General features: G+C 37.6%; 1 long non-coding RNA gene across 2 annotated transcripts; it reads right to left on the bottom strand.

Annotated features, from left to right (window-relative positions):
- Nucleotides 1–624: 624 nt before the first annotated feature.
- Nucleotides 625–20,245, bottom strand: LOC147132832 (uncharacterized). Of its 2 annotated transcripts, XR_015081855.1 has the most exons (5): nucleotides 20,106–20,245; nucleotides 19,743–19,824; nucleotides 18,634–18,728; nucleotides 3,304–3,373; nucleotides 625–1,490 (listed from the first exon to the last, which is right to left on the bottom strand). It is a non-coding gene; the product is annotated as an uncharacterized LOC147132832 (long non-coding RNA). The 2 variants fall into 2 exon arrangements; XR_015081856.1 differs by lacking the exons at nucleotides 18,634–18,728; nucleotides 19,743–19,824; nucleotides 20,106–20,245 and adding an exon at nucleotides 17,956–18,029.
- Nucleotides 20,246–24,556: the final 4,311 nt, after the last annotated feature.

Genomic DNA, 24,556 nt, shown 5'->3' with positions numbered 1-24,556 from the left:
ATGGAGATGCGGTCATAATTCATGCAAAAACAGTAGAAACGCCACTTAATCGATAAATGTGGACACTCTTGCGCTTTGGAGGACGCGGACATTCAGTTAAAACTTTGTTAGATTTGATTATCACATCTGTTGACGATCAGAGATTCACTGATGAGAACTGTTAACTGTTTCAAATCACAATATTTATAAGCCACTCTTACAAAAGGGTCTGCAAAATTTGCAGCTTTGAGATGTAACAGAGCCACCAGTTTCATGTTGTGTCCAACCCTAGCATGATTTGAGAGCAACAAATTACTTTGTAATGTCTTTTTTTTTTTTTTATATCTACTGGCATTAGAAAAGTAACATGCATTCAAACCATGATGTCTGTATGGAAGTGGTTGGCTTGCAGGTTATTTACATTCATCTCCAAAATTATTGGAACAGTGAGGCCAACGGAAATTACTTTATTTCGACGGTAGACCGAAACCATTTACAAATTGATCTGATACACCACTTTACAAGACAGCATTGTTTGTAATGACACAACAAGTTTTAGGATTGGAACAGACAGAATTATTCTAATAAGATTCCTTTTGGATGGATATCCTTTGACTGCAATAACTGTCCAATAACTTTGGCATTCTTGTGATGTTTTCCTAGTCAGTTGTTGTTTGATTTGGGGCCCTAATCCCTCCAGTCTCCTTTTTAGCAGATGCAATGCATATTTTTTAGGGTCTCTAAAGTCTCCAAATTGACAAGAGCAGTTTAAAATCTGCCAATTCGTCTCCCAGTTTAATGAGCACAATTGGTGAAACCAACGATGTACGGTAGTCATTTTGTCATTTGTTTGGATTCATAAATATTTGGTACGGTTTCGTGCCATATATAACTTGATTATCTTGCAATATATTAGTTGTTCTATTGGTTTTCTTTTTTTTTTTTTTGGTGCACTCATTTGAGCAACTTTGCATTTGAGATGAGGGGAGCGGGGCATTTCTACAAAGCATAATTGGATAATATCTTTAATATATGGGTGCTAATGCTGCCATTTAACCCTTTATATGGGTCAAGTAGGCTCCCCTTTGCTCTTTTCAACATAAATTTGCTCAGGAGTCATTAACAACCAGTTTGCCTGCCTGCATGTGTGTGCGTGTGTGCATATTCCCTTCTAATTATTGTTTAATATTTCATTATTCAAATCCCTCAAATGTGTGCACCTCCAACCCAGCATTACTTTAGACCTTTTTGCCCGGACACCACTAGCACCATCTTTTTCTATTCATCTCATCCAATCCATTCTGTTATGTCTTTTCACCGCCAAACTGGCAGTGAAATAAAAATCGCTAGTGGATTTAGACAGGAAAGACGAACAGCATGGTGCCCATCGGGCGCTTTGAGAGGAGGGTTAGCGTTCTTTCCCAAGGAACCCTGTGGCGCTTGTTTCACTTATTGGCTGCACTCTCAAATGATGCTCATTGAGAAGCTCTTTGAATCCAGCTGGTCGTGACCTGTTGCACAAAATGACAAAAGCATTAAAAGGTCTGGCTAGCGTTCCCAGTGCTTTCAAGTACAACCTGGCTGCTTTCGTCCTCATTTATTCAGTTGGAATGGTACATGCATTAATAATAGATTTCTAGGGAGTATTTAGGTGGCCAAATATATTTATTCATTGTGAACTTCCTTTAGCCATTTATGCGTTCTGCCAGAGCTTGACTCCTCAAGTGTGAATGATTGACTTTGGTCACTTTGAAGAACTCCCATTACATGCACATGTGACATGGGTGCACAACTGCACAGAAATTCCAGATCAAATGCAAATTAGAATTACTGTACCACTGTGAACCCCGCATTTCCTGTCATAGCGAGACTCATATCAAGCTCGTTTGGATCATTAAAAATGACCTTTGTGCAGCACACTGTTGTTGATGTTGCCAGTGCGGCTGTGCCTGGCACTTTGTAGTGGAATAAAAAGGGAATGTTTGATGACTGGGGAGGCTTCAGTAGCGGCTGGCCGGATACCTACAGTGGAGAACCGAAGGGGAGGGGCTTGACGACCCTCACTGATGGCACTCAAGCTAAAACAAACCCGTAGTGTGGATTTGTCACATACAAACCCTGTACTGTATCCTCTCGTGATGATCTGTGGAACTGTTTTTATTCCTTCAGGGACATGCGGTCAGGGGAGGCAAAGCCTGAACCTGCACCTCAACTCTTCAAATCTCCAATTGAATGTTTTCAGACACCTCAAATTGAATGTTTTCAGACACTTGGAATATGCACTCTAATTTTCCATGAACAGTCTAATGTACTTCATGTTTTTGTGTTACATATTTAGCTTTACCACATAATCCCGCAGATGAAAAGTTCGAAGTGAGGCAGACTGCACTCTGCCTCACTAAAAAGGATGTACAAGAGCTTGTACTTTATCGTCAAAGCAGATGTAACAGAGTAAAATACACTGTTCATTTCTACTTTGTAGGTTTAATTTTGGCAAAAGTGATAAAACAGCGCTGTCACTGGAACAAAGTAGCATGCAGGTTGCCGTAAGGAAACAAAAAGAGCCGTGAGAGAAATGTACTGTGATGAGTCATGTTTCTTGAATGGGAATAAATAAGTGTTCATATCTGTTTGCGCGTATTTTGTATTTTACCGTGTAATTGCAGTAACTCATAACAACTTCCACTTACTGTTATCAGCCCAGACTGTTATTTTTATTGTCTGTGTGTGTATTTACTATTATTTAAAGCCAGGATGTAAACTTGTAAATCTAATGTCAGTGCCTCACCAGCTATTAATTTCACCACTCATCACTCAATATCTTCTTCTTGAGTAGCATCTTAAATACAAAGGACTGGTAGGGATGAATGACAAATATAAATGTACTGTATATACAGTACAATACAATACAATACAATACAATTTTATTTATATAGCGCATTTCATAACAGCTAGAGCTGTAACAAAGCGCATTACAAACAAAATCAAATCCCTCTTCAAATAAATGTATCTATAATTATATATCATTGGTTTAATTGAAATTGTGTGTATCAAAAGTACTAGTGGCGCTCCGGGGACAGTGGCAGGTGGGGAGTTTGACTGGGGCGGTACACCTGTCAAACGGTAACGCAGGTGTCCTAAGGCGAGCTCAGGGAGGCCGGAACCTCCCGCGGAGCAGAAGGGAAAAAGCTCGCTTGGTACTAGACTTGGTATTGGTATAAGTAAGTGTTCGTACTGATACCGGTTTGAAAAAAAAAAGTGGTATCGATCATTCGTAATAGATGCATGAATATGTTAGTAAATGTATAGTCAAAATAAATTTACCTTAAAATACTCATTACTTGATGACGAATGACTAGCAGTGCTTGTTGAAGGCGAGTCGTCTACCCATTCACTGAAAAAGCAAACGACAAGTAGCAAAAATGCTTGAATAAAAATCCAGTCTCTACATAGGAATGAAAAGTCACAGAGCAATACTGTCGCCTTGTGGTGTTGTATTCCTGGAATTAATAAGTCACATTGTCATGTACTGTACTACTGTCTGCTGGCAGGCAAGCATCAGAAGACATCTTGAGCTTTGTGGTTGCTGTCGTTATTTCATGTGTGGTTGACATTGTTGGCTATATTCCAGCTGTGACTTATTAAAATGTGAATGATACTCATAGTAACATGTTGATTTCTATTGGATACTATAATTGTTAGATGGAGACAAAAGTCCTCCTCCTGCTACTCTGCTGTCACCTATGCTGCTTTCCCCTCTTTATTTTGTCTATTACTGTTATCTGCTTCACCTCACTTTCAATCCACCTTGACTTATTGCTTTGGCAACAATGTGTGACTCCATCATGTAAAATAGAAAAGAGACTGTTTGAGCACATTTGAATTTCATTGCACATTCTCTCCCTTTTCTCCTCAATCCAGTCAGCGCCCCTTCACCTTATCTATCCATCTGCCCCTCCCATGTTTCTCATTAAGGAAGCTTCTCAGCTTTCTACAGTAGCAAAAAAGCATCAGGAGGTGCTCAGCAGCTCAGTCACAACCCAGCAGTCGAGCAAGGCTCCCAATTACCATCAAAGGATCTTGATGTATTCCACCAGCTATAAGCTTGAGCCAACTCATCACGCTTTCCATCAGGCAAGGGCCCGCTGTATCCTTGAAAGGCTTATCAACGACCATTTTTATTTAAAGCCCCAATCTTTTGGGACAGTACGAGGTTGCATGTCGAAACATCGGTGCCCATCTTGAATTGACAATTAAACATATGACCATCTTTTTTTATGTTACCAAAATGATTCATAAAACATTCATTTGTGTCCTTTGGAATCAATTATGCAAGATAATCACAGAAGTTTACAAGAGAGAGCTTTCTGGGAGAGAGAGTGGCGGCTGGTCTCCGACAGTTAAGCAAGTGCTGTTGTGACTTCATTTTCATCACATTATGACTTTACTTGCATGCTAATAAATACACATATGCTAATCAAATAGTGTTTTAGTTATAGTTGTACTGTCCATTATACTGGGAAATCATTTTTTGTTGACAGCTGTTTTTAGTGTTGGGTGCAGAATCCCAAATTTTTGAGCTATAGGATCTGTTTTCTAAAAATACATTAAATAAATAAGTCACTGATAGTGTAGTGGTACACACGCCTGAGTTGTGTGTGGGCAGCGTGGGATCGATTCACGCTCAGTGACGGTGTCTGTGTGTGCCCTGCGACTGGCTGGCGACCAATTCGGGGTGTGGTCTGCCTTCGCCCATTGACGGCTGGGATAGGCTCCAGCAACTCCCCGCGACCCTGTATAGGATAAGCGGTTTGGAAGATGACATGACATGACATTAAATAAATGTGTATGTATGTAAATCAAACACTAAGTTGGAATACTTACAAGCTTTGATAACCAAAAAAACAGTATAAACTGAAACAGAATTTACAACAGTACGTCCATCTCTTTGCAGATATTGATAGTACTGGCTTACTGGGATCCGCACACACCTCTCACCGCCGTCTAAATTGTGACTGCACAAACAAGTTGCCATGTAGCTGTAGATGAGCCCAATCGTAATAAGCTAGCAAAAAAAAAAAATGACTGCAATTTTGGAATTGTCATGCCAATTTTATGTTTAATCAGCATAAAAATCAAATTCAACATATTTTCTTTTTTTTGCAAATCGACCCATTATTGACAGTACACAGCCAAAATATATATTGCCTCTGGTTGATTGATTACCTATTCATCATGAAAAAAACATTCAAATAGGGGGTGACGGGTTGCTGTTCTTGCTTGAAGCTAAAACGATAGTTCAGCTTCTGTTTCGAAATGTTCTGGTGGAAATGTGTCTCATTGATGGAAATAGCATACATGCAGAATTATGTACATAAACGAGCAGGAATAGATATGAGATGGCATTCGCGGTGAGAATGAGGATGTGAAGAGGATGGAGGGAAGACAGAAGGGCAAGGTTTTCTACTTTGTACGCAGGAGAGCGCCACTCTGCATATGCTAATAGAATCATGGACAACTTCCATCACAGCGAGGATTTGTTGGCTGGTGAGAACAGGCGGATTGAATGGTGATTATGTTATAAGACGGCGCTTAAATTTACTCATAAGGTGCCATATGGGAGCGGGAATTGAGAGTCTTGCAAAAAGGAAAGAAAAGCACAGATGAGATAGTACGACTATGAATTTCAATTTTTAATACGACATTAAAAACAATATTCAGACTCTTAGTAAAATTGGATTATGATAATGCAAGTTTATCCTGGGGTGTATAAGATCAGCATCTTATTGATTGATTAGGATGAATGTCTTTTTCACCACTATTCAAGATTGTTTTCATATATAAACTAGAAAGCAGAATTGTTGGCAATCGTCTGTTTGAGAAAGAGACACGCAAATAGTCACAGAAATAATTTGAAACTGACAGAAGTGATAATAATACATTTTAATTTACTGAAAATTAGTTAATTCAATGTGCCCTGCGATTGGCTGGCAACCAATTCAGGGTGTCCCCCGCCTACTGCCCAAAGACAGCTGGGATAGGCTCCAGCACGCCCCGCGACCCTTGTGAGGATAAGCGGTATAGATAATGGATGGATGGATAGTTAATTCAAATCAGATTTCTTTTTTGTTCTTTTTTAATAATTTGAGAGTTGGCCTGGACAAAAATGATGATACACTTAAAATTTTGTTGAACAAAATTTTGCGTTAAGCACTAAAATCAAATGATTTCTGTACATCTTAATGAGAATTCTGCAACTGTCAACAGGTATTTTGGCCCACTGGATTATCACTCCTCGAGAGCAAACTGATCCATCAGTCTCAGGTTTGAACTCAGGTTTTGCCATCTCTAGAATGCATGTTTCACTTTCACTCAGATGATCAATAGGACGTGCATCAAATTTCACCAAAGGCCACTTAAGAAGAGTCAAATTTTTTGGGGTCCTTAGCCATTCTTAGGTGTTTATGTTTTTTGGGTCTTTATTTTGCTGTATCATCGTCTTGAAATGTCACTGTACAATGCAAAGTTTGAAGTTTTTTCTTTAAGGTAGAGAAACAAAACAACATTGGTCACTGAAATATCTTGAAAGTGACAGGACTGGAATTTGCTAAAATGCAGATTGGCAAGACACAAAGCTTCTGGGAAACTAATGCTTTGGACAAATGATATAAAACTGGACTTTTATAGGAAATCACATCAGCTCTGTTTAGAAATGGAAGAACGAGGTAAACTAAGAATACACAAAGAAATTTGTTGTATACAAACCTTATAAATTCAACTACTAAAATGTATATTGGTTCAAATTCAGAGTTGGAAAATGTTTGAAATTTGTATGTTATTTCAGAAAAACCTTTACTGTATTCATGTTGCACCATATCTAAGGGGCACATATATAGTAAAAGTACAGTCAATTTTCAAATCGTATTTTCGAGCTATTCCCTAATATCTTGAATGTCCTAAAATTTGTCACTACCGAAACACACAATTACAGAAGAATAAAAAGAATTCTACTAGCCGATTCATATTTTTTTCCATTCTCCCAACCTCTACAGAGTATTTTGATAAATGAATATACAGTGATCCCTCGCTACTTCGCGCTTCAACTTTTGCGCCCTCAGTGCATTGCGGATTTTTCAGAAGCATTCATAAATTAAAAATGAAACAACACAGCCATATCGGGAGCTATATTGCAGAAAGACGCATTGTTTCAAAGATATGAGTTGACTCGGAGGCTTTGTACATACCCGCAGGCACTCATAAAAGGTGGTGACTGGTTGACAGCGTGAGATCGACCAATGAGAGCACAAGTGGATTTACTTTTTCCACACACTGTACTGTACGTGAGCTGACTGGGTGCGCATCATCGCAGCCTCTCACTAGTCTCGACCACTATTCAATTGACTCAGTCAGGGTCAAGCTGGATACTTTCTTATCTGTATTTGTAATGATGTGTTTACTCTAACAAAGTTTTGTTAAAATCGGATAGTACAGTACAACAGCTGCGTTTATAGTCGTGAGCGCAGCGCAGCGCGCTCCCGGCCTGCCAGCGGCACGGACGACTTAAGACATCGCCAAATAAAGCGTGAAAGTGTTTGTTACTTTTGTTTTAGGTTGTCTTAAAACAGCTTACCTTAACTACAATCCCGCTTTGCATTTTATCCAAAGGACTTTATTGATGTTGTTGTGCAAAGATAAAGTTAATGCATGATGCCCCCGGCGGGCATGCTTTTTCTTCGTTTTTGAAATGAAGTAGGAGGAGAAGAAGAAGAAAAAGCAGGCGAAGAAGAATGAGGGAAGAAGAATAAGAAGCGGCCGCTTTTACTTTCACTTTTCACGACGGCGAGAAGCGTTTTAAAGTGCAGGATTGGATAAATTACACTATGGCATTCTAGTTAAGATAAGTCAATTTTATGATAAAAATTAAAACTTTATCGCAGTTTTAGCAAACGTTCCGTCGTGCTCTTCATCTGCCGCGGTCGGTCGAAGCTAAATTCTAATCACAGCCTGCAAGCTTGGTATTTATATTCTTCATTTTTAATTTTTATCGCTAAATTGATTGTTTTACAAGTATTTAGAAGTGTGGGAACCATGTCGGGGTTCGCAACAGTGTAACAGAGGCGCAAAGTATTTTTTTTTTTTTTTTTACATAAAAACTTCTAATTTGAAAAAAATCTACAAAATCAATGTTTCAAAATCAATGTTTCACCATACATTTAAAAGCAACCAAAACATTCTATTGAAGTAAAATATTTTTTAAATTGGCAAAAATCTTCTACATTTCATTTTCATAAATTGAAATTTAGGAGTTAGAGATTGGGACAGCGACCTCTCAATAGGAAGTGACTTAAAAGATGACTTTTCATTTATTCAGTTTAATCTCAATTAATGTCCATCCATCCATTATCCATACTGCTTCCCAGCACAAGAGTCCCGGGGCTCAATTAATGTCTTGTGATAAAATAGATCATAACAAGATATTACTAAATATGCAAAGTCCGAATACTTCATTGTTTTTTAAAATTTGATTTTCATTGTGGGACAGCAATTTCAACCAATTCGGTAGAATGGCTCATATATTGAATTGTTTTTTTACTAATGTGGTCGTTCATTAGTTTCTTTTACTGTCATTTAGGTACAAATACAGTAATTTCAAATGTGAAAAGAAATACATTAGGAGGAAATGACAAAATAACAGAATAAAAGATTCTTTCATTGGTTTGGCATGTTGTTCTGGATGATGTTAAATTAACCATTACGTGTGTATTTTCTTTCTATAAATCATTCATAGTGAAAACATGAAAGAAACCTTATATTCTAAAAAAAAAAATGTTTTCTAGATTATATACTTTGTTTACAAATTATAAATATTAGGAATGTCACGATAATGTCACAATAATTAATCATAGAAATATACAACACAATACTTGTTTGACACAAATAAGCGTCCTCACCAGTAACTAATTAAATTCAGCATCCATCAGTGTTCAGTCTCAATAACTGCCTTTCTCACTCTATTAAAAAAAAAAAAAAAGAAGTACCTAGCCATTGTGGTAGGACTAGTTAATGCACACGTGTGTGGTGGGGGCAGTCAAAATGTGGGGTTAAGTGTACTGATGACTCTGGGGTCACAAGAGAGGTCATAACCCTTAACCCATCTTCAAATCCCCTCTAAACCTCTTGACATCATTACTCATGTGGCCCCCTGCCACTCACACCTGCCCAGTGCCACTTGATTCAGCTAATGAACTTACAAGTATTCAGATTGTGTTAACCAACATACAAACAAATGGAATATAGATATTGCATGGCATATGCGCTACTGACACCTTACTATAGCCTATATTCTAATCATGAACAAATGAAGGAGTTTTTTTTTTTCCCTTTTTAGGCCAGGAGGTGTTCCTCCTAGTATCGTCAACTTGTCTCTATTTAGGTCCCCGCTTTCTTTCAGTTCTGGTTGGTTTGTTGTCGTTTGTCAATGGTCATCAGTCTGTTAACCCAAGTCCTGTCCTGGTGTTTGTTTAGTTTCTTTTTGATCCATCTTATTTTGGAATCATTCCAATGCCCTTTGGCCTTTTTGTTTTCTTTTAATTAAATATCTTATATTCCATTTAATTTTTGCCTCCTGCTTTTGGGTCCTCCTCCACACCTTTCGTGACACAATATCCCTTTCACATAATCCAAATCGTAATCTTTTGAATCCCTTGTTGGGAAGTAATCATGTTAATGATAACGCTGGAGAATCTGCACAATTGGTCACACATGCCTCTCGTGCGAAGACAGTGGCGATGATGCACGCATACTTATGTATGTCCACCTTCTGTTGCATTTATCCTACTGAATACTTGCAGCATGCTAATTTTAATTTGGTTTAGCATGCGGAGAGGTGAAGATTTTGTAAAAAATAAATAACAGTGAATTTTTCTTCAAGAATATCCATATTATATTTAACCTGTCTCACATTGTAGTTTGTTTATGTTTGTATTTGAATATTGTTTAAATATTTAAATGTGGATACATCTTGCATTATTTTCACCTTAAAATAAAAATTTAAAAGGTGATTGACTTTGAGGCTTCACTGCTTGTAAATTACAAAGTCCATCCAGGATCTATGTCATTGCCACAGCAAAACTTGATCTCCAGCTGAAGCAGTTTAAACTTTTGACAGCTCTTAAAGGTGTTAGTGCTAGCATTCAGTTATGTGCTTATTCCACACAAAGCTCCACACATATATGATTGTCATTGCATATCAGATAATTATTCGTGCATACGACTGGCTTAGTGCTTAACATTGGTAGAAGTTTATAGATGGAAACGTAAATAGAAGCCAATTTAAAATGAAAGGCAGACCGGGCTATAGGCGATTGCTATTTGTTCTGGCCGGACAAAAACGCAGATAAAGGGATGGCGGAAGGGGACCGCAGAGCTGCAGGCGGAAGGCAATAAATGGACGACATTTCTCACATACATTTCTGTCTCATATCTCAGTGTTGTTAAAAGTGACAAGACAATTTGCATGAAACATGAAGTTGACGCAAATGATACGGGCCACATAAAATGATGTTATTGGCCGGATTGCCTCAGGCCTTGAGTTTGGAACCTGTTGTTTAAATCAAAGAATATCCATCTGTTAAAATGGCCCGGTCAAAGTCTGAAATCCCATGTGCGTCTTTGGTAGAGATAGACAGGGCCAATACCAATTATTAGTAATCATTAACTAGGCCGATAACCAATATTTGGAGCCGATATTCATTTTCAGGAAAAAAAGAATTCTTTCCACTTCACAATTATGCACTACTGTCAGATGAGCAAGAAAAGAGACAAAAACACCATTGTGATCAAAATCGCACATGAGAATACATTTTTAAACATTCCCATTGTTAACATTCTTTATCATGTGATATTTTAACAATATATTTGTTATTATGATATTAGTCAGAGGCCAGAAACTAGAAAGAAAAAGAAGAAAATATGTTTTAGATTCAGGCAAAAACCTTCACACTGTGCAGTACTGTATATTAACACAAACTAATTTAATCCCTAAGAGAAAAAAGTCCCGGTCTGAACTAGAGACTTTATTTTGTTAACCCTGACTTGAAAAGGACTTTAATCTCTACATTATGCAACAAAGAATCACCACAGAGGACCATTTCTGACAGAAAGCTGAAGGACGACATTTATTGAGAGGCACAAAGGCAGACTTCCTTTGAGTGAAAAGTGAATTGAGAGTATGTGGGTGGCCACGGGGCAACAAGTCACTCTGACATTTTCAGGCATTCTAATACATATATTAAGATTGGCAGTTCTACCCGCTGCTCACCAGCTCTATTTCCATAAAGCTATTTATTAGGTTGATTTCCCAGGCTGGGAGCAACAGGGACCTCGGGGGGTGGACAGAGGGGAGCGACGCCACTGAGACCGGCCGGCAGAAGGTTACGGCTAAGTCGCTATGGAAACAGCACTGCGAGGGTTGCGGGAATGATTGGAAATAGCGGGCAGCCAATTACAGGCTGAGGAGAGATACAGAGCCAAGAGCTTAGTGGTCAGACGTACAGTAACTCTTGAGCTCACTGTTACAATAAATATGAGGTTTGTTCCTAACAAAGGGAAGTTCATGGAGTCTGGGCACAAATGAAAGTTTAATATGACTCCCACAAGTGGGTGGCAAAGACCTCCCCACCTCGCCAAGGCCCAGTGTATGCACACATTTCACATGCAATTAGTCTCATTAGAGCAATGTGACACTAATATATGGACACCCCCTCACACACATGAAGACTTGCTGGGGGTCTTTGTTTGTACTCATTAGACCCTGAAGCTGTCCACAGCAGAGGCCACTCACTCATCTTTAACCAGCAGCTTCTTCTTGCTGCTCTCAGTGAATATAAATACAAACAAAAATGGAAAATAGAAAAAAAAAGAAGAAATAACCATTTGCCTTGCAAACATGAAAACACAAAAAGAATACATTTCTGAGATAAATACCATCAAATCATTCTCAAAATGCAACTACCGGTATATATATTTTTCAGTCTCAACATGTGACAGCAAATACAATAGATGTATCAAAGTGTTTATAAGAAGAATACGGTCACATTTCAGGTTCTTAAACGTAGTCGTTGCTGGATTCATTACACTCTTATCAGAGCAAGGTGATGTGCTTATTCTTGAACTTTCCACCAAATTCCTACAGATGCAGTGCTTTTTTAATACATGGCTGAGTAAAAAAGAATTTAAAGTTGTGCTGCTCTTGACATGATTTAGGAGCAGCAACATTTCTGCATCGATAAAAATAAACTTGGGATGATTTTTATATATTTTTTTTTAAACTGAGGTAATCGGTCACATCCAATATTTTAGCTTGGACTGATGTAAATAATTCACTCAGTAAAGCCTGAAATTTATAAATTTGTGTAAACAAATTTTTGAGGTGAGCAAAACCAATTTACTTCATTTGGTTGGTCGAAATTAAAATTAAGTTTGTTTGATTACTTTCTGCAAATAAACATTTTTGGTTCAAACTGAAAGTGGTGGATTTGAACCCACAATCTGGGTGTGTTTTACAGTGTGTTGTCATGCAAAATTGCACTTTAATAATGCTGATGGAGTCATGACACATATATATTTTTCTAAATGATTTTTTTCAAAATGTGGGTTTATTTTCTGAGGCACATAACTCGTCATATTAGTGAAGACATAAGTAAGTACAAATAGCTACAAAATAATGCAAACAATACTGAAGACACAAGTTGGTTGGAGAATATACAATGAATGATTTTTTTTTTTCATAAACACTTGAAAGTGATCATTTATTTCTAGAGAAGTATATATATATATATATATATATATATATATATATATATTTTTTTTATATCAGCACCAAAGTGTAACTGTTAACTGACACCACCTTACATTAAGAGTCACACTGTTACGTTTTATGTCAAATATTTCCTTATTTTCATCTTTGTATTTTATTCTGATAGTTTTTGTTATATAAACTATGTAGTTTTGGTTTTCAGCATAACTAGGTCAGTCATAATTTGAAGTGTGCAAATTGGATAAAAGATCTCAAATAGGTATTGCTAATGTTATTAATAGATGGATAGTTTCCCACTACTTATGTACTGTAAATATGTTATGGTTGTTAATATTATTGTCGCTCAAAGTGCTGTATTCTCATTTATATGACTTGTAGTCGTAATAGTAATAGCAGTAGTAGAGGTGGTGAAAAGTCATTTTATATTATTGCTCTATTATGGTTTTTACAAAAAAATACATTATTTCAATTTGTATTTATACTTATTTCTTGTTTTTTCCTGAACTAGAATAAACATGAACTTATTTATTGATGCTGCTATTGCAGAAAAAAAAAAATCAAGCACGAATTACTGTATGTTTCCGTCATTTTTATACTAGCCCTGCTGGGTTAAAATTTTAATCGTAAAGAGCAATACAACACTGTGATTCTGCTCTTTTATTTTTATTTTTTTTATTTGACTGCTGTTGTAAGTATGATGGGTTGCTGGCCTCAGAGCTTTGCCAAAGATTTTATTATGTATGTATTTTTTAATAATTATTTCGTGAAATTGTATTTTGTACTTATGTAATTATTCATCTTATTATTTTCTCTTTTTTCCAAATATGTTGTACAGGGATTCATTTGAAATAAATGGTGTATCATTCAAGCCACATAATTATCACAATCTACACAACATTGGATAGATAAAAATGCTCGATTTTGAGTCATGTCATGTCATCTTCCAAACCGCTTATCTTATATAGGGTCGCGGGGAGTTGCTGGAGCCTATCCCAGCCGTCAATGGGCAAAGGCAGACTACACCCCGAACTGGTCGCCAGCCAGTCGCAGGGCACACATAGACACTGTCACTGAGCGGGAATCGATCCCACGCTGCCCGCACACAACTCAGGCGTGTGTACCACTACACTATCAGCGGACATTTCGATTTTGAGTTTTAATTTAAATAAACATGTATCATTGAAATTAAGTGGAATATCAGAATCATATTAGGTATTTCTAAGATTTTGTTTAAGTTACTCACAGTATATCATAGCTATGTGAGGGGGTTAAAATATTCAAAACACACTTAAATGAATTAACAAGGGAGAGTGGTTGTTAAAGAGACGGTAGGGCCGCGATGGCCATGTTTTCACTAACAAGTTCATTTGATATATTTTTCGATCAGGAAAATGAAAAGAGTTGCCATTTTCTATTTTATCCATTCATTTTGGAGAAATGAGGAAATAGGTAATTCCATGAATAATGCCTCTTGTTAATGAGGCAAATGGCCGCGCCCCCTACCGTTCTATCCTTGTTTGGCTGGAGTCACGGGAGTAACCAATTCCATACTCTCCATTGGAAATCATTGTACTTTCATTGCTTATAACGTCCAAAAACGGCGATCAATTGGCACCAAAATTTATGTGGACATCTCTACTAATGCCCACTTCAACACATCAAAAGGATTAACCTCTACGTGGCTCATTTATATGAGAATGAGGAAATGTGGAAGTCAGCAGAGCTACATAGCCTAGAACCAGCGCACACCGCTTCTTTGCTGAAAATAAATAAATAAATAAAAAACACTGCTTCTTTGCTGATCACGGTTAGGACGGACGGGTGAGGCATTAAACACCAGTCAGGATTTTTACAGAGACTGAAGTGGAAATGAGTAGATGTGCACATTTATTTGGATGAGGAATGGCCAGAGTTTTTCGACAAAACGCCGTCCAATTTGGAACGTAAACAGCCAAAAAGGTACGTTCCAATGCGGCAACACTCAGTTGTGGAGTCAGCCTTGCTGGAACTTTTTGTTCGCTGAACATTGACGCTCGTTCGATAAGGGCTGGACGCAGAGTAAGGAGCTAATGTTGTTGTGCTAACACCTTTTGTTTTAACGACCTGAAGCTAGTTGCTATTAGCCGTCCCATTATCCTACCTTTAGCCGGGGAGGGAAGAGGGGGGCGTAAAGCTACAATTGGCCTGCTGCTGCTGCAAGCCGCTGTCTCCCTCCTGAGAGTTGACACGAGTTTAGCGTCGCTAAATGTCCGAAATATAACCAGCCTGGGTTCGTGTGCGCATTCATGCCCTTGTCCGCTTCAGCTTGTGAAAGTGGAGGAGTAATCGCCACGGTATTTTTGATTTTGTGGCGGTGATCATGATGAGATCACGTTTTATGTCAATAAATCCAAACTGTTGTGTAGAACACTTTTATACATTCATTGGTTGACGTGGACAAGAGTAGTAATGTGCATTTGCATTTTGGTGGCGATCGGTCGCCGTTTTAGACAACAGAACTGACAAAGCGAGCAAAATTACCACCTTGTCTCCCTCCCGTGACGTAGGCCGCTAAGACAGAAAACCTAACATAAGCCACGCCCCAGAAAGGGGCGAGGCAATTTGTCATAAATCTAATCACAAAAAAAAGACCATAAATCACTACACAGTCTTTGGGGGGCACTTTAGTAATAATGTCATTTTTACATGCAAACCTATTATATATGTGCCAATGTTAAGCTCGCCCAAGTGTCTCTTAATCTTAAGAAGTAACCTTACAACTAATTACTGCATAGTAGGTTGAATGAATGTACTTCTTTAAATGTTCTGTATGATAGAATATGAATTTTATTTGCTAATCTCAACAGGTACTGTATGTCTTACTGTAGTTTGTAAAGTATGATGTTGTATTAACATAATGAGAACAGCGAGTTGTAAAAGACAAAAAGAATGAATGACCTCATCATTGCATGAGGTGAATCCTTGGTGATGAAAGATGATGTCATAGCACAGCATCACGTCACCTGACCTTGTACCACAGATGTGCTCACTTGGACACAAAGGGAGCAGCAGCTGTGTGAAGACAATGAGTGGGAGGAAGAATGAAGCTACGTATGCGATGAGTCAGTGCGGTATCCCGTCATCAAAAGTATAATCAATACAACAAAGGCCTAGTGAATCTCTGTGCAGAAAATGTTTGTAATGTGGATTTGTATATGTTTTTCATTCTTTAAAAGAAAATAAATCAAAGAGGGCAGAAAGATTTTTTTTGGTATAATATCTACTCCTAATCAACACAAAATGAATGATAACTACAATCAAGGCACACTTACAACATAATTTTACAATATATATTAAAATCGATTAAATCTTCTATTTGCTAATTTAATAATTTATATTAATAATTTTAATTTATAATCAAATTCTACTGCTCAGTAGCAGTATCAAATATATTTTTTGAGAAATTGCACATTTACACATTTCTTGAAAGTACAAATGGACTGAGATGTTTTGATTTGACAATCAAGATTGTTCCACAAACTGACACCTTGGATTGAAACGCACCTTTCCTTTTGTTTTGTTCTGTTAAAAATCTCTAAATCTAAGGGAAAAATGGTATCTTGCAAAGGCCCACTCAACTAATATACAGTATAATTAACACACGCGCGCGCAAGCAGACGCACACACTTTATCGTTGAGTCAAAACTTGTGCAAAGGCAGCAGATTTAGTTTGCCACAGCCCCTAATAACCCCGGCGAGCATAACAAGCAACAAAGGAGGATGACAGGAATTGATGGTGTGTATCTGTTTGCCTAATTTTCAAGCCCCGTTTTCTCTTATACAGCACGCACGCGTACGTACAGCTCTGCATTTCAAAGTGTTTTCACAGTTTTTAAAAAAAAGATGAAAGCAAATAACGAGGGAGAAATGGGCTTCTGTGGCAGTAAATGCGATGGGTTTTCTCTAACTTTGTATAGGAACTGCATTTTTGTTTTTGTCTCCTCACAACTCCAAAAACATATTGTTTTTCCAAGTATATAGTTTAAGGCAGTATTGTTTCTTAAACAAAGCTAATTTCGACGCATTTCAGTAAGAGTCAGTGAATATGTAACACTCAGAGACGAATAATTAAAACCTTAGTTATCAGCAACGAAAAAAAAAATAAAAACAGGCAAAATATAGACTCGCGCTGGGTAAAAGAACATGTGCGACCTCTGGTGGAGATTAGTAGTACATCAGTACTGCACATCATAAAACCCATATGTAATGAAGCAATATGAATGTCAATTCGGCATTTAGATTATTGGATTTTGTTGCTGTATTCTTTTTTTATTGTAGAAATGATCTATTTAAGATTCTTATTTTGTGACCAATGTTTTATAAAATAAGAGAGAATGAGGGGGAAACCGTATATACAATTACAATTTGTATCTGTATATCGGTTTTGCCCTAATTCTCGTATTGTTAGCATCATCATATGCAATATAATTATTAATATAATCGCCTACTTCCATCCTTGTTCCCTTGTGCTTCATGAAATTGTATCTGTGAGTCTCAGTCATGCAGTACAAATAATTTGATTGCCGCTAGACCAGTCCTAGTCCCGCCTACTGTAGGCCGCCGACTCAGTATGATGTCAGACACAATTACTGTACTGTATTTCAGGAAGCAAAGGGGAACAAGAGTGTCAAGATGAAATAGTGAAATAATACGTAAAATACATACATAAAACATATTCATTCTTTGTGAAAAATCAACACCAAGTGGGACACAATGGTGAGGTGGAACAAAATTCATACAATATTTTAATTAAAAAAAAAACATTTTAGAACGATAAAACCAACAGCAGCCAACTCACTCTAGAAGTTCCTTGATGATTGTGTAATGATCCAATGTTGACCTAAATGACTGATGATAATAAATAGAGTCAGCCTGTGTATAAAGTAGCCTCAGTATAGATGTACCTGCTCTGCTGTGGTCTCAGAGCTCTGTATAAAGCGCAAATAGCATCATGAAGACCAAGGAACACACCAGGCAGGCCCGAGATGAAGTTGTGGAGAAGTTTAAAGCAGGATTAGGACATGAAAAGATTTCACAAGCTTTAAACATCTCACAGAGCATATGCACTGTTTGATCAATTAAATTGAAATGGTGAGAGTATCAGACCACTGAAAACCTACCAAAACCTGGCTGTCCCTCTAAACCTGGGGTCTTGAATCCTGTTCCTGGAGGTCCGCTGTCCTGCCTGTTATCCATCTCTTCCTAACACATCTGATCCAAATGATCAGATAATCAGCAAGGTCTGCAGAAGCTGGATAACGTCCCTGATTATTAGCCTTATTGTTTATGTACAATTGTTATTGATTGTATTTCTTTTCTGTCATTTAATTGCTGCTTTATGTGCCTTCAATTCCCCCCTGGGGACAAAGTCTTTTTTTTTTTTTTAATGGAGATGAAATGCAAAATATTATGTTTGGTAAGGCAATTGTCCTTCGCATAAAGCAAAATCTACAGTGGAATGGTTCAAAACTAAACATCCAGGTGTTAGAATGGCCAAGTCAAAGTCCAGACCTGAATCCAATTAAGAATCCGGAAAGATCAGAAAACTGCTGTTCACAAATGCTCTCTATGCTATCTAATCTACCTGAGCTGGAGCTGTTTTGCAAGGAAGAATGGGCAAAAATTTCAATCTCTAGATGTGCAAAAGACATACCTGCAAAGACCTGCAGCCGTACTTTCAGTTTTTAATTAAAAATGAATTGAATAACCAAAATATGAATTTCATTCCACTTCAGGATTGTGTCCCACTTGGTGTTGATTCGTCACCAAAAAATGCCGGACCCCTTTCTTTGTAATACCTGTATTGAACAGCAGATGTCAGTGCCGCACCACGCTGTCTCCTGTGGTACATGTGATCAGACAGAGCTCTTTTACTCGGAACAGTCGCCCCAACCTAAGATTTTAAGGATACAAGTAGAACATTTAGGGGCGCACCCTGTAAGTCGAGTTGCCAAGTAACAATGCACTTCACTTATTTTCAGTATATTACCGATAAATGGGCTGAAGTGTTGAGCAGAGGTTTGTCAGCAACAAAAAATATTCAAGAATTGTTTAAATAATAATAATAATATTCATAATAATAAAATGATAATAATATTTGATAATAAGGCGTGATTTGATGAAAAAGTTACTTAAACTATCTCCAATTTTAGTAGCAAAACCCCACCATGTACGGGCAATTTGGAGCTCTGTCAGATTTCTTTTCCCCAGTTTAGTTGGTCATTCAATAGCATGGAAACAAATTGGCTATCCAGTATTTGCAAACAGTGCAACGTTACTCTATTGTTGGTTCAATTTGACAGCACATATTACAAACCAACATTCCAAACTGACCTGAACTATTATATTACACTTTTGTTGTTGCTAATTCCATGACGATAATTCCATGTTTTTAACCATCTGTGACAAACTTAATATTGCCTATTCTTGTAGTTACAATGACCGAGGATCAAAATTTCTGAAAGTATACCTGCAAGCAAGGCATTATAAATACATAACTATAAAATATGTTACTTTTCTCAAAAGCAGAGGAGATGTAAGTCAAGTTATATTCAATCCACAAGGGAAGTAAATTCCTTGTTTATTCGTTTTGATTTGCGTAAAGGCCAGGAATCAATGCTCAATAATAGAAAGTGGCTCAAGACTCAAGGGTTCTTGTTTTTGCTTTTGGCCACGAGAGGGAGATAGACATTTTGCTACGCATGCAGCACACAACACAAAACAAAGAGCAGTCACGTGGGCAGATGAAACTACAGTTCAAAACTTGAAGACTGGATTGCTTTGTTTGTGCTGATTCTCAAATTGTTCCCAAGGTACAAGCGGTATGGTGGCTTGATACATTTGCTTATCTGAATATTTGTTATCTTATTATTGTTTGGTTGGTTGTAGCAGATGAGAGGGCGGTTACCGTTTGGAGACGCTTCTGGCCCATCCCTGCCTCACACGTACTTTCATCCATCACTCTTTCTGGCACTTGGGAACGCCCCCACCTATTTCAAATGGATACGTGTTTTTGTTTCGGCTCTGTGGGGCCATTTGCTTTTGTTGAGATCTGAATGTAAAATCTCATCTCTGTATGCGTCCTCAACAGAGATATTTCATGCAAGGTCTAAGTGGAGAGCAGACCATCATCAATCATTATCATACATTTCATTTATTTATATTATAATATTCTCGTTTTTACTTGCATTTCAAGTTTATGTCATTCCTCATGAAGCCTGGATGTAACATTGTCATTATTATGCGTTCAAAAAGAATTACTGTATCTCACATTTTAGCCGCCGGTTAGAATCAAGGGTGCGGTTATAGTGGAAGTAAATACGGTCCCGCGTGTTGGGGTTCATTTTATCGTCTCATATTGGCCAAGACGGGAGGAGGTAGGAATATTTAGGAGATATGAGAACGTTGTCGCTCCTCATTCTCCACATTTCGTGGATATGTCGTCTACTAAAGATGACGTCATGTCATTGCCGCGCATAATATAGGAACTGTCTGCGTGACAGAATTACTACTCCCACCACAAATGTCCACTTTATGCCTCATGTTTCAAGTGGGATTGAATTAATGTCAAATGTAAAGACAACAACTGTTACTCAAAACAACTTTGCAGATTCACAGACATTGTCGGGAGTCTCCTGAGCATTCTCTCCCACCTGCACTGAGCGCACTTTGGGCTTTTGATGACATATAGGTCGGATGTGTGCATATGAGCGTTCATAATGCAGATGCACCACATATGAAAGAGGCCCAGATTGAAATGGAAAAAATCAGAATTGGACTGTTCTCACTATATGAAAAAGAGAGTTTTGAAATTGGAATTGAGCTGCAGTGTGAACATGGCCAAAATGTAGAAATAGCCCAAGATGAAACTGTAAGAAAGCACAATTCTAAGAAATGGTGTGTGTAATTAAATCGCTTCAATTGATAAATGCATTGAAGTAAGCAGTTCCACATAGTAAATGACTTAAAAGTGCATCCCTGTGAAATTAATGATCTCAGGCAGGGGGTCTTGCAGCAAATGAAATGGTACTTAATTTGATTACTGAATGTTGTTCTCAATGTGTTTTTACTATAAAGTGAAGTGTGGCAGAAAAGTTGATGTGGTCTGTTGCTGAATTTATTATACGTATTTCTAACTTCTAAGAACTAGCATATGCTATCTGCTGGTTTCTGGATAGGATTCATACAAAAATCTGTTTTATGCTTATTTAAGATTTTAAATTGAATGCAATTACGGAAAAATACAACCGCCGTCAGCCAATATCCTGAGCTATGGCAAATCAGTACAGATGCTCCAATTTTACAACCGAATTATGCTAATTGAATCTATTTATCATTGTATCCTCTCAACAGGTGGTGGTTCTGGCCAATTCTCTTCCAAATTCAATTGTTTCTGAAATAATTATGACAAATTGCACCTTCCTGTGGGGTAGTGCAATTTTTCATATACGATGTCAGGCTGGGAAACATGGAAGAGATTATTTGTTCACCAAAAATATTGCGCAGAAGAGTTTAAGATAAACCTCATTATGTGCATTATTATTTTTGTTGAATACTACAAAAAGTTGACTAAAAACCTTTACTAAAAGTCAGAATCTCTGGGTTCAATCTGTCACAGAGTATGAGCCAGTATCATCAGCTTCACTACGTCGACACGTCACTTTTTCTTTTCTTTTTTTTTAAATAGACATCCAATGATGGATTGGTTCAAACATTTCAACTTCAATCTATCTGGTCTTACTTTTAGAGCTAGTTGACAGGTCTAGTATACACTAGGGGTGTAACGGTACAACGTGGGTGTATTAATACGTTTCGGTATGGCATGTTCGGTTCGGTCCACCATGCTTACCGTGTCTGATCAGTTTTTATTATTAGAGCGATCTTACGCACGGGCGCTATTGACTGTTGCACGCGGGAGAGGAGGGTGGCGACACAAAAGAGGAGCAAATGAATACGCAAACAAGCCAGAGCTCGAAGGTCCCCCGCACACTGCGGTCTCCTGTTTGAGAACATTCTGGCTGTCCTGTTAAAATCGCCGATGGGGAAAGGTACGTGATAAGTCCCAAAGTTGTGTGCCGACATTGCTACATGAGATCGACGGCTATGTTGCATGTAGCACGTATAACATAATAACGCACTTAAAACAGCATCATCCGACTGAATGTTTCTTAGACGAGGAAGCAAGCAGTCTTTTTAGCCAAAAACAAAGTACAACAGCTCTCTTCGTTCTCCGGTGCTTCCCTCGCTAGCCGTATGATGCATTCATGAACCTCAGAAACATCACAACTCCGCAAAACACAAATCCGATCACACAGATAACCCAATTCGTCGTCAATATGTTGTTGAACATTCAAAGATTTCGATGCCTAAAAAGTATAAATAATTTCCTAAAGACTTTAAAGTTACTGTATTTCATTAAAAAAAGAATTGTAATATAGTTAGCAATAATTGTAACTGTTGTATTGTATTTTTTTCATCACAAAAAATGTATATATGTACTGTAATGACAACTTGCCTTTAACTTGAATACTTAGATGTATCATAGTCATAGGCTGTTGCTGCTGAGTGTTTAAAGATTTCAGTGTCTTAATAATTTACAAAATTAAGAGAACTTTATTGTTAGTGTATTTTTTATTCTGGTGTAATTTCTTAGAATATCACCCGAATAGTTTACTTTTATTTATTCTAAAAAATATACTGTTTACTTGTCATCTTTTCAAAATAAACATTTTTTTTTTTTAAAAATCAGTTTTTTTTGTACCGAAAATATACCAAACCAAAGTTTCCAAGAAACCGAACCAAACCGAAATGTGATTTAGCGTACAGTTACACCATTAGTATACACACAGTTTACATTGCTTCCCATGTGCGGAGCATGTGTGTGCAAGCATCTTGTCCATTTGTACACATAGCGAGACAAACGAAAACAACAATTGTAATGATTCAAGCAGGTGTTGAGTGTAGGATGCAGGAGACAGGAAGTTTGTCCTGGCTTTAGACATCCTCCCCCATATCAGCATGTGTTTTTATAAACATCAGCACCAAGCAGGAAGTTCTACATTTCAGTTTTCCTATTTAGTATTGAACGTGTTGGGCTAGTTACTAATGTAATACGGGTAAATCTAAAACTAAAAATTAAATAAATAAATCAATATTGTGAAAAAGCTCAATATTTTTGTCAGTCATTTCAGAAACTCATTATATAGAATCATTACACACAGAGTGAAATATTTCAAGCCTGCGTTTCTTGCTGATTATGATTTACAGAAACACAAGGTGTCACACCTTACTCGACTAATTAACTCAATTACACCTATGTAGTGCCACAGGCTGATCACCTCAAAGCCATGGCACATCAATAATTCATTCAAATGGGTGCCCACCCAAGTAACCCTAACCCTAAACATCGACACACTTTCCAGAAACCTCACATTTGTGCTTAAGACATCATTCTTGATTGGGCTTATGTGTTATTTTCTTAGACACAGAATTTTAGGTTTTGTTGTCTGTAAGCCAGAATCCTCAAAATGACAAGAAACAAAAGATTTAAATGTTTCACTGTATGTGTAATAAATGTATATAAAATTCCAGTGTATCTTTACGAAATGAATGAGTGTTTGTATATGTGTGCCCTGTGATAGACTGACGACCAGTTCAGGGTGTGGAGGATAAGCGGTTTGGAAAATGAATGGTTGGATTTTTTAAATTGCTGACAAAAATACTGAATAGTTTTGCGATATTATTATTATGATTAATATTATTATTATTATTGTTCTATTAGTTGTATGTAACTGTATGTTATAGTCAAGAGTTTGTGAAAAAATATATCATTTTGGGCCCGCCTATGCTGCAAATTGAAAATGGTACTTTCCTGTCAGTCATGAGCCCCGGCCTAGAATCGTCGTCATCAGCCATATCAAACTTCACACTTCTGTGTAACTGGGAAAAGTAAATAAATCTTGGCTCTCTACTGTTGCACATCCTAGCCAACAATTTACTGGAAAGGCATTGTCAACCGTGATGCTTTTTGTCAGCCCCAAAACATGGACATGTCAAGAGAAGGCACTAGTCTGTGGTCATCACAATTGTATAATATTACTGCAATGTAAACAGAAGTGTCAAAACTTGTTGAAATTGCGATTCACATGCTTACTCCACTAGATGTGTCATGACAAAAATCACGGTTTGGTATGTACCCTGGTTTTAGAGTCCCAGTTCAGTTCACTTTGGGTACAATAAGTGAGCAAAATATAAAACACAGCAACAAGAAACAACATTTTAGGAAATGAAGGAAGCAGACATTTGCAACAATAAGTGGGAACAGTGGCTATGTTTACATGGACAAAATGTCTTTAATCTGATCAGAGTTCGGATTAAAATTATGAAATGCATGCACTGTTTTCATGGACACTAAATAGGTTACCGATTAGGACTTGCGTGCTCATGCATCACACTTTCGAGTGGAACAATTAATTTTGACATGCGTAGATTGACCAAATATGCCAGAAATAGTAGTAGAAGAAGAAACCGAAACAACTTCTGTGTCAACAAAACATTGCTGCGCCCATTTGGATTTTAAATGTTAGCATTATTTTGCGTATTTTCCCCATTTGCGCTGTTACATTGAGTTAACACTTCCTAACGGAGGTCCGCTGATAGTGTAGTGGTACACACGCCCGAGTTGTGTGCGGGCAGCGTGGGATCGATTCCCGCTCAGTGACG

The sequence above is a fragment of the Filicampus tigris genome, chromosome 17, assembly GCF_054856515.1.
Source record: "Filicampus tigris isolate MCC_2025a chromosome 17, RoL_Ftig_1.0, whole genome shotgun sequence".
In the NCBI taxonomy this organism is placed as follows: domain Eukaryota; kingdom Metazoa; phylum Chordata; class Actinopteri; order Syngnathiformes; family Syngnathidae; genus Filicampus; species Filicampus tigris.
The sequence above is the reverse complement of the archived record's forward strand: the minus strand, read 5'-3'. Positions and strand labels throughout refer to the sequence as shown.